Source organism: Aethina tumida, chromosome 6, assembly GCF_024364675.1.
Source record: "Aethina tumida isolate Nest 87 chromosome 6, icAetTumi1.1, whole genome shotgun sequence".
Classification (NCBI taxonomy): Eukaryota; Metazoa; Arthropoda; class Insecta; order Coleoptera; family Nitidulidae; genus Aethina; species Aethina tumida.
In genome coordinates, this window is record NC_065440.1 from 8,476,338 (window position 1) to 8,488,487 (window position 12,150).

At 27.9% G+C, this 12,150-nt stretch overlaps 1 long non-coding RNA gene and 2 pseudogenes across 1 annotated transcript; 1 reads left to right on the forward strand and 2 right to left on the reverse strand.

The window, feature by feature from the left end:
• Window positions 1-297: 297 nt before the first annotated feature.
• Window positions 298-4,526, forward strand: LOC126265874 (uncharacterized). Its single transcript, XR_007548351.1, has 3 exons — window positions 298-474; window positions 607-694; window positions 3,984-4,526. It is a non-coding gene; the product is annotated as an uncharacterized LOC126265874 (long non-coding RNA).
• Window positions 4,527-6,666: 2,140 nt separating this feature from the next.
• On the reverse strand, window positions 6,667-8,315 carry LOC126265974 (uncharacterized; annotated as a pseudogene).
• A 2,581-nt stretch (window positions 8,316-10,896) lies between these two features.
• Window positions 10,897-11,940, reverse strand: LOC126265975 (uncharacterized; annotated as a pseudogene).
• Window positions 11,941-12,150: the final 210 nt, after the last annotated feature.

A 12,150-nucleotide genomic window follows, 5' to 3' on the forward strand; every position in this document is an offset into this window, starting at 1 on the left:
ATGATAATTAATACTAATAAAATTAATAATTATTATACTCATCGTAACCAGTAGTCATATATTTATTGCGACCAGATTTTTCGTTAAACATTGTATCCTAGGTATAATAAAAAACACATTCGCACTGGTCAATAGCTAAATAATCAGACCATTTGCCGCGTGCCATAAAACCGACAGCGGTTTGTTGGCTCCGCGCGAATTTGATACACGGCATTAAAGTGTCTGTTACTGCATGCGCAGAAATCCTAATATTGATGATTGAGCATCTTCTTGAAAGCCCCCACAACATGGCGGTTACTCAGTTTAGGTTGTTATTTGTACAGTTACTTCGATGACCTATGTTTATTTTTAGGTTTTTTATGATTTGGATGAGCCGTCCAAAAACCGAAGCAATTCCTATGAAAGGGGTTATCATAAATAAGGAATATCCACGCAATTGCTTTATAAGAATCTAATCCAACACTCAGTTTATAGGTTAGGAGAGTCCACTTTATCACGTAAATAATATTTATGGTACTCTCATTCAGAGGTGTAGAATATATTGTATATAAGACAATTTTGTAAAACAGTCGGAATATTTAGTAAGAGTGTTCTTTCATTTTTTAGATTGTGGTTAAGGACATTTGAATTAAACCAAAGGTGTTTAAGAAGACTAGAGGTGATAATCTAATGCAGTTCAAACTACAAGTTGAAGGTTTGTGTGCATTTATTTTTCTATTAAATATTAAATAAAGAAATTCTCTGTTGATTATGATATACTAATATAATAAAATCTTATATTTTACTATTAATTAAAATTAATGAAAGAAATAATCATTTAAATGTCATTTAATTTAGATACATATTTTGTTGTAACATGAGAAAGTCTTTGTTTATTTAATATTTCACATTTGGTATGTGTAATCTAGCCTCTATCGAACAATTTTATTTAGTGCATCATTAAAACATAAATAGTCCAAACATTAATTTGGGGATGTAAAAAAATACCTTAGAAGTCTTATAACTTAATTTTACTCACATTTCTCTGAAAAATATTATACATATTTATTTTCTGTATTAATTTCACTACCCACTGTATTCATGCCTCTGACTATTTTTTAATAGCCAATATTGTAGTACGAATATTAGAAACTTTAATGTAAACTAACATCATAAATGTATATTTTAATGTAAAATGCATATTAATTTGAAGTATATTCATACAATTTTAATGTGATACGTTATGATATTGAAAATTATAAATATTTAGTTAAATGCAATGTAATTTTATGTTTTTCTTTTAATATAGGGGTCATTTTTTAAACAATTAGAAATGCTTAGGCAACTATGATTACATGTGTGTATTAGCGATGTTGATCGGTAGTCGACCATAAATTCTGTGATCTTGTATGGTTTACATGCGTGAATGTATGGTTTGGATTGTTGTCTTCTTGGAACATCCATATTACAGTCAAATTAGTTCCTCAAAAGACATCTTATGAGTTGCCAAGTTATATTTATAGATAATATGATTCATTTAGTCTTCAATTCGTACTATGGGACCATGACGTTTCTATCACTGTACTTAACTTTTAGTTGAACTATGAAATTGAAACATTTTTATTATAAATTTTTTATTGTACATTATAACAAAATACATCATTTTTCTTAAGAACACTATATAACCAATATAAATATAAATACAACAAAATAAATACAAGTACAAATATAACAAAATTTAAACCATAGTTATTATTAGAAAATAAACTACTTTGGAAAGGAAGATCATATTGAAGGAAATTCAAACTTTTCAACACAATATTTGTGTGAATTATAATATTCTAATTTAGAAATAGAAACACTCGATTCATAGATAAGGAATAGATTACATAATTTAGCCTACCAATATAATTTTCAACAGTGGAATTATTAGAAGAGGGATTATAATGGAATTGTTTTGGTTTAAGATTATTTTTCTTGTTATAGAGAAATTTGATTGAAAAAAATGGTCTTCACAGATATTTAATATAAAATCAGAACGTCACTTAAAAAAAATATTTTTAAAATTAGGATTGTGAAATAATCTGAGGCTGGTGCTGAAAACCTTTGGTTGAGTTTTATAAAATTATAAAATAAAATGATGATTCTAGTAACATCCTGTAGTGGTTCAAAAGTTACTACCTTTTTTGTTTATTTCCATTATCCCCATCTGGTACTTCCTGTATGAGTCTTTTCGTTGGTTCAATACTTAATTGCTTTTGTTGTTTAAAAAATAATGTCATGGAGACGAATGTTTAAAAATTGCTGCAAATCCTTTCACTTCCAAAACATCCAAAATGCTTTAACTGAATTTTTTCTTTATTTTATTTTTTTAAATCGTCCAACAATTGAGAGTGACTGTTTATATTGATCATTGTAAATATAAAAATTTGTTCTTTTATTAGAGATAGAATTTTTAGTCTTTAGAGAAATACTAGTATTGGAATGAAAAATAGGAACTGTAAAATATTTAAAACATTAATTAACATTAACAAATTATTGGAATGAATAATATTTTTTTATGTTATTTAAATGAAAAGAGCTCGAAGGAATTCCAGATACTTAACTTTCATTAACATTAGAACTAATAGAAGTAGAAAGAATTGTAGAATTGTAGGTGGAACAAATAAAGTTCCCCTGTTTAGAAGAGACCTTTGGTTGTTATAAGAAAAATTTAAAAGTGAAGAAAGATCATCACATATAAAATATTTTTACATAATTTCTAATTTTACAAATTTATTGCCATTTTAGATTTGTGTTTTAAACAAAAGACTTAAAAAAGATTCTTAAAATTGGAATTTTTGACATTAACAAGGTATATAAAAGAACATTTTTCAATGAACAATCTAATTAAAAATAAACAAAATATTCAACAGTACGTTATATAAAATAATGCACAATGGTGATTAGAACTATTTAAATTGCGGAAATTGATAATATAAAAAGTCTCTGGCTAGAAAAGAACTTTCTTAAAGCAATAACCAACCCACTTTCTTCTTCTCTTACTTAAAAATTATTAACTTACTATTCAGAACTGTAGTAAAATAGTTTATCTAACTAAAAACACTCAATATTCCCTGATCATCTCGGAAATTTTGGGGAATTTCTATTATCAGTTTACAAAATGTAACCATTACATTATCACCCACACTATATTTCTCACCAGGATGACGTCACTGCTCCGTGACATTTACAATTAATAATTTCACAAATTTTATAGGTTCGAACTAATATCAATTTGGGAATACTAATATAACATTAATTACTTGTCCTTCCTGGGCCAAACATGATTGGTGGAAGCGACCAATGCGGTTGGTACAGTTTTCATAATTAAGCACATCTGATTTTGTCGTATTTTAGTGAAACTAGATAACCATCTGTTTAGTTGGAAATTTACAGATTTTATAGGCTTCATATCTTTTTATCTTATCATTAAACGGTGGTGGATCTTTATTGACTTTTTCAACTTTCCTTTCTACACCAGAAAATTTACAGTTTTTATCTAAATATTCTTCAAGAGATCAAAACCTTTCCAACATTGAATGAACATTTTTATTAGCATATTACATTGATATAGGGTCAAACGTGTCTCATTAAAAATATCTAGTTTTTAATGCAAATTGACCACATACATAGAAGATGAAAGGAATATTATTAATGACAAAGAGAGATAAATTACTTTTCAAAGAATTTTACACTGATTTATTTGTGGCCTTCGTTATGTGGAGGGGGACTTGATTTTCTGTAATAAATAACGTAAAAACAATGGCTTTAAACAATTAAAGGGACACGAGTGATTTTATTTAAAAGAAATTTTTGATTGTTAATTATCTTCATGTTACAATTTCAAAGTAAATTAATAAAGAAACGTGGTTCGACAGTCTTTATTTAATTTCAGATTTATGTTATCTGAAATAAATATGACACTTTAAAAAATGTAATAACTTTTTAATATCTTGTTACAGCAAGTTAGATATATCTGGAGTCTGAGAGGACAGACCAAAATATGAGCAGGCCTAAAACTCAAGGTTTGATTAAGTACAGCTGGAGGAAAAACCAACAAGAGAGCAATTGTTAACTCTACCGGTAGTAACGTAAACTCACAACTAAATTAAGCAGACAACCAACGAAGGGATTGTGCAAGAAGAATTAGATATAATGAATGAGGAATTTATTTCACCGGATGAAAACAACAACCAAGCGTTAGTTGAGGATGTGAAGCATGAGTTAGTCAACATTCGGTTGAAGGCGGCAAAATTAGAACACCAGATAAATTTCCTTAGGATGAGGGTAAAAAACGAAAAACAGAGTCACGACTTGATATTGAAAATCATGCTCAATGAATTCAATATACAATCTTCAATAAATATACAATAAAATTTTGAAACATATGAGTTTGGATTATTCAAAATTATTATATATGAAGAAACAAGAAAAGGAATTATGGGAGCAAGGTCACGTAGCCCAGGACACTTAAATGACATGCAAATAAAAAATGAATGAACGAATTTTCTGACTTATTTTATACCTATAACGAATTTAGGTTGGTCCAACCGTTTTTTGGCACTGAATCCAGTCTGCATCAGATTTTTCTCCGCATATGATATTTTCAACACCTTTTTAGTGTCTTTACTTTGTTGTTTTTCCATTTGGCCTTTTTATAGCCTTATTATAACGGGTATGAGTTGTTATATAAGTACTAAAACTGGAATTTCAATAATATCGAAGCTCATGAAGGATTCTTTAGGGATGAGGTAGTTTTATTTTATGATAAACTTCAAAACTGTGCAGTCTTTATGGGAAAGACGAGAGGAATGGGCTATCTGCTTCAGGCAAAATATTTTAAACACGGGACATAACACAAATAACTTTGTAGTAGCGTCGATAAGAATAAAGACACGCTTACGCATTAAGGCCATAACAACGCAACTTAAAATAGGTAATATTTTAAGTAAAATTGCAAATATTTTATGTTTAGCTGCTTTATTATCAAAAATAAGGTTTATAACCTGCTGCTCCGTAAACATTGGGGCTGTTTATTTGACAATTATTATAAATATTCATTATGGAAGCCAGAGCTTCATCTCTTCTTAAACAGGAAATAATTTCAATTTGCTGAATTAGTAACAAAGGATGTCATAATTAATTGAAATTCATTTTTATTATGTTTGGGGTAATAAAATGCCAAACAATATATATAATAACACATATGTATATAGATTGTTATTTATTAATGAAACAAAAAAATAGAATTAAAAAATTAACAATTTTTATCAGAATAAAATTAGAGTAAGTAAGTAAATCAAACGTAAATGATCTAATATTTAATATTTCGTGCTGTATGCCTTATAGGCAATAACATCCTCATATCTTTTTGGTATAGATGATATTAGATCGAAATTATTTGCTCCTCTATATTTTTACAATTTTATGGTTTTTGGCATCTAATAATCTATTTCGAAAATCATTTTCTCTGCATGTACCAGAAGTGTTGGGTTCTGGATCATCAGTATTATCTACGTCATTGCCACCTATCCATTCTTTGGCCACATAGTGCAAAAAGCTTTTATATCTTTTTTTTTTTGAATTAAGATTTAAAGTTTTAAAAACTCTAAAAGCATTTAAAAGAGCCCCGTTTAGTTAGAACCACAGAACATCCAAAATGAGAAACAACACTGGACGATAAATTGAATTGTAGTGTTTAAATTATTCAATAGATGTCACCTTTATAGTTTTCTGTATTTGACATTTGACAAAATTGGCGGGAATAGTTTCAAATTCAAATTAATTGGTATATTATTGGGTGAATTGTGAGAAATAAAATAAGCTATGGAATTAGAACATTTTTATTACAAATTATTTATTGTACATAATAAAAATACATCAGTCTTCTGTATATTACATATTATATATAACAAAAATAAATACAAATACAACACAATAAATTTCATCAACAATAACAAACAACATAAAAATAAATAATTCGAATTAGAATTCAAATTAGACAATAAACTTTCAAAAACATTAAAATTAAGATCTCTGGAAGTGGAAGGAATAGATTGACTAGTATTCAAATTAGACAATGAATTTTCAAAAACATTAAAATAAAGATCTCTGGAAGTTGTAGGAATATGAGAATGAAAAAGTAATGGTGGCAAAGGAACTGTTTTAGATTTAAGGCGACGAATTTTTCTTGTTATAGTGAAATCTGATGGAGAGAAATGATCTTCACAGACATGACATGTTTTGATAGAAGGATTAATATTACAAATTGACAAATTGAACGCCATACTAAATTTAATTTAGAATAGGAAGGTGTCTAATAAACGATTTATTTTTAAAATTAAGATTATGAACATCACTATATTATGTATTGAAACATAATATAATATATATTGAAACACATTTTGACACAGTAACCAGACAGAGATTGAGGCTGAGAACTCATGGCTGAATTTTATAAAATTATAATATAAAACAGAAAAATATCACAGAAAAAATTCTATATTTTAATAAAACTACCTAGTTCCCATTGATCGAACCTTCCCGATCTAGTTGGAACCTAGAATACCCACTTTTAATAATATATCTAATAAGATTAACATACCTAAAAAGTGCCGAGTCTATTCTGGTTAAATCAATGGCAGACTATTTAACCTACAAAATAACATTAATTTATTTAACAGATAAGAAAAAGTATATTAATATATAAAGCATCTTATTCAAATTTGAGGTTAATTTATTTCTAATGTGATTATAATGTAAAGTAAACATCTTAAGTACTAAATTATTGAATTACAAAGCATAGTATCTATGTATATAAGAAATAACTTACCTAAAACAAAAATTTTAAACCTTTTTATTCATTAGCTCCATTCCATCCTCCCGGCATCTTTGGATAGAAACCCGCGCCATATTTAAATACTGCGTTGCTATTGGTCAAAAAATTAACGAACAAATCTAGTTACATAGCCATTACCAATTGTCATACCAATATTATAAACAACATAGCAATTTTAGAAAACGAGTGTAACTTCGGAAACTTTCGGCTGTTTCCATTCGGTCCTCTTCACTTGTCCACCATGGTTAGAACATCACTGCCCTTTTCGTCTATTTTTTTGTGCGCTGTACTATAGAATAATATGACAAATACTGATCAGTGCGATCGACACCTTTGTTGTAATCAATAACACATATCGGCGTCCAAATTTTTTCATTTGTCTTCCAATCAATATTTGCACTTTCTATAATATGGGCTGAATGAATTTTAGATATGATTCGAACTGGTCTTTTTGATTGCCAACATTGGAACAGAATGTTGTATACATGTAGGCCTCTATTTTTACGAATAATGCCACAACTTCGGAATCCATGTCTTAACAAGATTTGGCTCATATCAACACTATTATAATAATTGTCCATATAGACATGGTGCCATAAGTTTTTATATGGCTGTAGGAGGAGTAAAATTGGTTCCCGAAGTCGACTTCCTTCACCATGGTATATTCGGAAATTGCATATATATCCCGTTTTTGCTTCACAAACCACCTGAATGAGAACTCCATATTTGGTGACTTTTGAAGCATTGAATGGTAATCGACCTCTCCATGGCATGATACTTTCATCTAATGACAACTCTTGTTGTGGCTTATATACATACCCAAATTTTAATGTAAAGTAAGATACGATAGGTCGAATTTTTTTAATGCCATCTCTTTCATTAATGTCAGTTTCATTATTAGAAAAATGCCTCGAATACCATATTTGGCGAAAACGATATCTACTCATCACTTGCGCAAAAATTGGAGTTTCAATTGTTCTGTCTCTAGACTAATATTCATCCCTATTATCTTTACGAACCGAAGTAGTCCCAACATTTTTTTCAATTCTACCGTAGACACGTCTTTCCATTACACAGATTTTCTACTGTCTTTAAACTTATCAACATTTTGTGAGTGATAACGATTAGTTTCTTCTGCCATGTAGTCAAACAAATCATTCCCTATGAAAAGTTGAACTACTTCAATCACACTTTCCGGATTATTTAGTATCACAACACCGCCACTTTGTTCTAAAACTTGTTCAATATTTGGAGGATTATCAAATTCTGACCACTCAACTTCTTCATCGTCACTTTGTTCAGAAGTACTAGACAGTATTGGTAAAACTCTACGTCTTCTAGGATGAAAGAAGTCCTCATCACTTTCATACTCGCTATCTAATTCAGCAATATGGACATCGTTTGAAATTTGCGGTAAATTATTTGCATAATCTTGACTATCACTATCAGAAGCCATTATTTATTTTATAATAATAAAATAATATAAAAAAAAGATGTTCAACCCTGTAAAGTCGACTAAATACTGAACTATTTTAAAAAATATTTATTCAACACCTCTTGCTAGTAAACGTTTATCTGAAAAAAATATCGGATGCATAAGTGGTCTGCCACTTCTCGAAGCGCTTGGCCTCGACGGTCACATTCTGTTGCCGTGCATCGTTTTGGTTCAAAAACTGAATTAGTATAAGTTTTGACACTGCCTGAAGTGTAACGAATTTACAGAATAACATTTTATACTATAAATAGGACTACAAGGATTGAAATAGGCCAAATTATTAACCAATTTTAGCTTTAGTAATTCAGAGAATATTTTTTGAGTTTTATTGAAATTGTATTACAATATTTAAACCGATTAAATAATTAATAAATATTAAAATAATCTTAATTAATATTATTTTGAATTATTTTAAAATGATTTAAATTAGTATTTGAGCTAATGTGATATATTTTAAAAATATTTAATATACAAAAAATAAAATAATGTATTTTCATAACAAAACCAAGTATTTACGAAACGTAAAATAGTGCAAATTAAATGTTATGAACAAATATAATAAAAACGATCGAGTGATTAGAAATTGTTCGTGCCTATGAGTTGAAATTTAACGATATACGACAATTGCTTAAATGTTATCAGTATGTAATGTTCTATTTAATAATAATGGCAAATTGTTAATTATATTTACTCATATGCTGTTAAATAAATAGTTAACGGTTATGATTCCAACACACAGTTACTTTTCGAAAACTTTATTTTATGGACAATTTTGCAACAATTAACATACATTTAATTGTAAAAAGCGACGAAATCAGAATTTGGATCAATGAATTCAAAAATACCACTTTGGTTTTTTCAAAAAAAATCCTCACTCTTGTTTTTCATCTATTGTTTCTTTGAACATTATTTGTTATTGTATCTTATAACTCATTCATCATTTGTAATTTGTTTCTATAAATGATATTCTTTAAATGTTGTTGCATACAGTTTAAATAGCCTCGAGTGCAAGATATTAAAAAAAATGTATACATTGTGTTTTCATGTTATATAATTTTGTAATTACAATTATTTAATTTTTTTATTATTGATATTCATTTTAAACAAATAATTTAAATATCAGTTTTGTAAATGAAAATAAAAAAATTATAAGATTAAGATATAATATATTTATTGAGTAAACATATAATGTTTATTCATTCTATGGTTTCCAGATTCTATCAGTTACACATATTTTGTATTTTTATATTTATTTAAATTATTTATGAGATTCTATACGTAATATTATAAAAATATTTAGAAATTTGAGAAAAAATAATTGGATAAATAGAATGACTAAATTATATGAATTACCTGATTTTTAAAATTATTTTATACTTTCACTATTTTGACATATTTTTATCAACAATGTATTTTTTAAAAATTATTTATATTACTCAATTTTATAACTATTTCTATGTAAGTGTGTATTTTGTATTCGGAAAGTTACTGCTATTTATATTAGCCGCGAAGTAAACAAGTGTTTTTGTCTTTTTGTTATTAAAATTGAATATAAGAAAGAAACTGGCTGCGAATCTCCAACATTGTTGTTGATATATAATTTGAAATTAATATGTGACATATAATTCACAAAATTCACGTCGTGATTCGATTCTTAAATCTAAATCATCTTAGGCCTCAGAAAGTCGGTTTGCAGAATGGTCATAGTGTTTCCCAATTCATTTTATAATCACAAAATTGTATTTATTTTATTATATAGAGCATTAAATTGCAATAACATTTTTTTAAATTAAAATACCTAAAACATTAAACCATATGTTAGAGGTTCTCTTCCTTCGCTACATATAAAATTCACTTTTTTCCTTGTTCTTTAAGAAAAATTATTCCCATACGCGTTTCTTTATTTAGATTCATATTTGTTGACTTCTATTCGCAATAACCATTCACACTGAATCGACAACACATTTTGGGAATCTCATCTTACGATGTGATGTGGAGTAGGCAGTGCATGGTAATTCAGAATGTGACCGTATACCGCCTGACGTCAATGAATTGGCAGATCACTTATGCATGCAATAGTACATTTATGAATGAGTGGTCAGCATAAAAACATCTTTAAGTCGACGTAAATTTATGGCATTTTGTATTTATTATGTAAACAAACTAATAATTTTAAGGTTTCTTATTTTTCTATTTTTTGGTTTATACATTCAACATCTTTATTGCTAAATTTTATTTCTAGAACTACATGAGCACCTTTTTGATTATAATAAGTGAAATAAAATGGGGAACAAATTACTATTTTAGAAACAATAAATACACAAAATAAATTCTCTTTAAAAAAAGAAGGAACACCATATTGAACATATATAAGAAAATTATTAATACTTTCTATAAAATTTGGGATATCCATTTTTATTATTATCTCTCATATGTGAGAGTCAATATATTTATCAAAAATTTTATTTTTGCAATCATGAATTTGATAAAAGAGAAATTTTTTGGAAATTTTAGAAAAATATTTTTTGAAATTAATTTCTAATGAATTTTTATTAGAATTATCATTTAAAAACATACATAAATGAATATGAATATTAGAAACAAAATCAACAAGTGAATCGTTGGAATAAATTAATCTATTGAAACTTGATCAATTCCTTAAAAGATATAAAAATATGTTTTTCGGTTACATTTTCTGAGAAAAGGGTCCCATGGCATGAGTCGCAATTTGGAATTTGAATTTTATTTAATAAATTCCCAGCAACATAAGAGGCACCTTGAAGTGAACTAGATTCGTTAATATATTTGTGAACTAAATTTAAATCTGATTCGAAAATGGAAACATCTGGTGTAGTCGCAGAATTAACGAAATTGGAAAGAAATTTTGAAAATGCCCCTGAAAACTTTGCACCATCATCTTTTAAATTACTCTTGACAAATGGAGAAATACTTAATTTTGTTGACAACTACGGTCTTTGATACTGCGATGAATTGGTGACATGTTGGATTGATATAGAAAAAGCCATGCTGGCGTATTTGACAAAATAAATTTTCTATGGCGTCTTGATTAAGAAACCTCATGGCCTTCATTTTTTAACTCGTGCCATAGTGAAGTAAATGTAGTTATTCGACGTTTTAAAAATGAACATTGAGATGTGACATCCCTTCCTGTGGTTGAATCAAGAATATTCCAATATCGATTTTTCGATAAAATTTCTTGCCAAAATTCTAAATGTCCACATGATTCAGTCACTGCGAATTTTAAATTAACAATTATTATCTGACGACGGTTGATTAGAATTTAGAAATTTATGTATGGTCTGGGCCTAAGTCATCGTCATCTTCAGTTTCGATTACCAAAGGTTCAGATTTACTTTGAATACCCATGGCATTTAAAGAATTAAGAGTTCATCATGTGTATAAATTCCGCAGTATAAGATGCATCATTAGGTAACTGAGTAAAAGAGACTAAAGAAAGAATATATGCAGACATTGAAAAAGAAAGTTGAAAAGCAGCGTACAAAATTTTCATTTTAGTACAAGAATTTTTGAAGCTGAAATGCTGATCAGTGAGTTTAGGACACATTCGAAAATTAACATTGGATTTACCTAGAAAAATTCATTAGAGTTAAAATTTATTGTTTTCAAATAATATATTGCCTCGTAAAAGAGCATTTTTCGAATATTTATAGAGATGTAGGACATCGAAAATAATAAATAAAATGCGACGATTATTAATTAGAAAATATGTATCAGAAGAAGAAGTCTTGTGAAGATAAAGAACTTAAAGCAGATC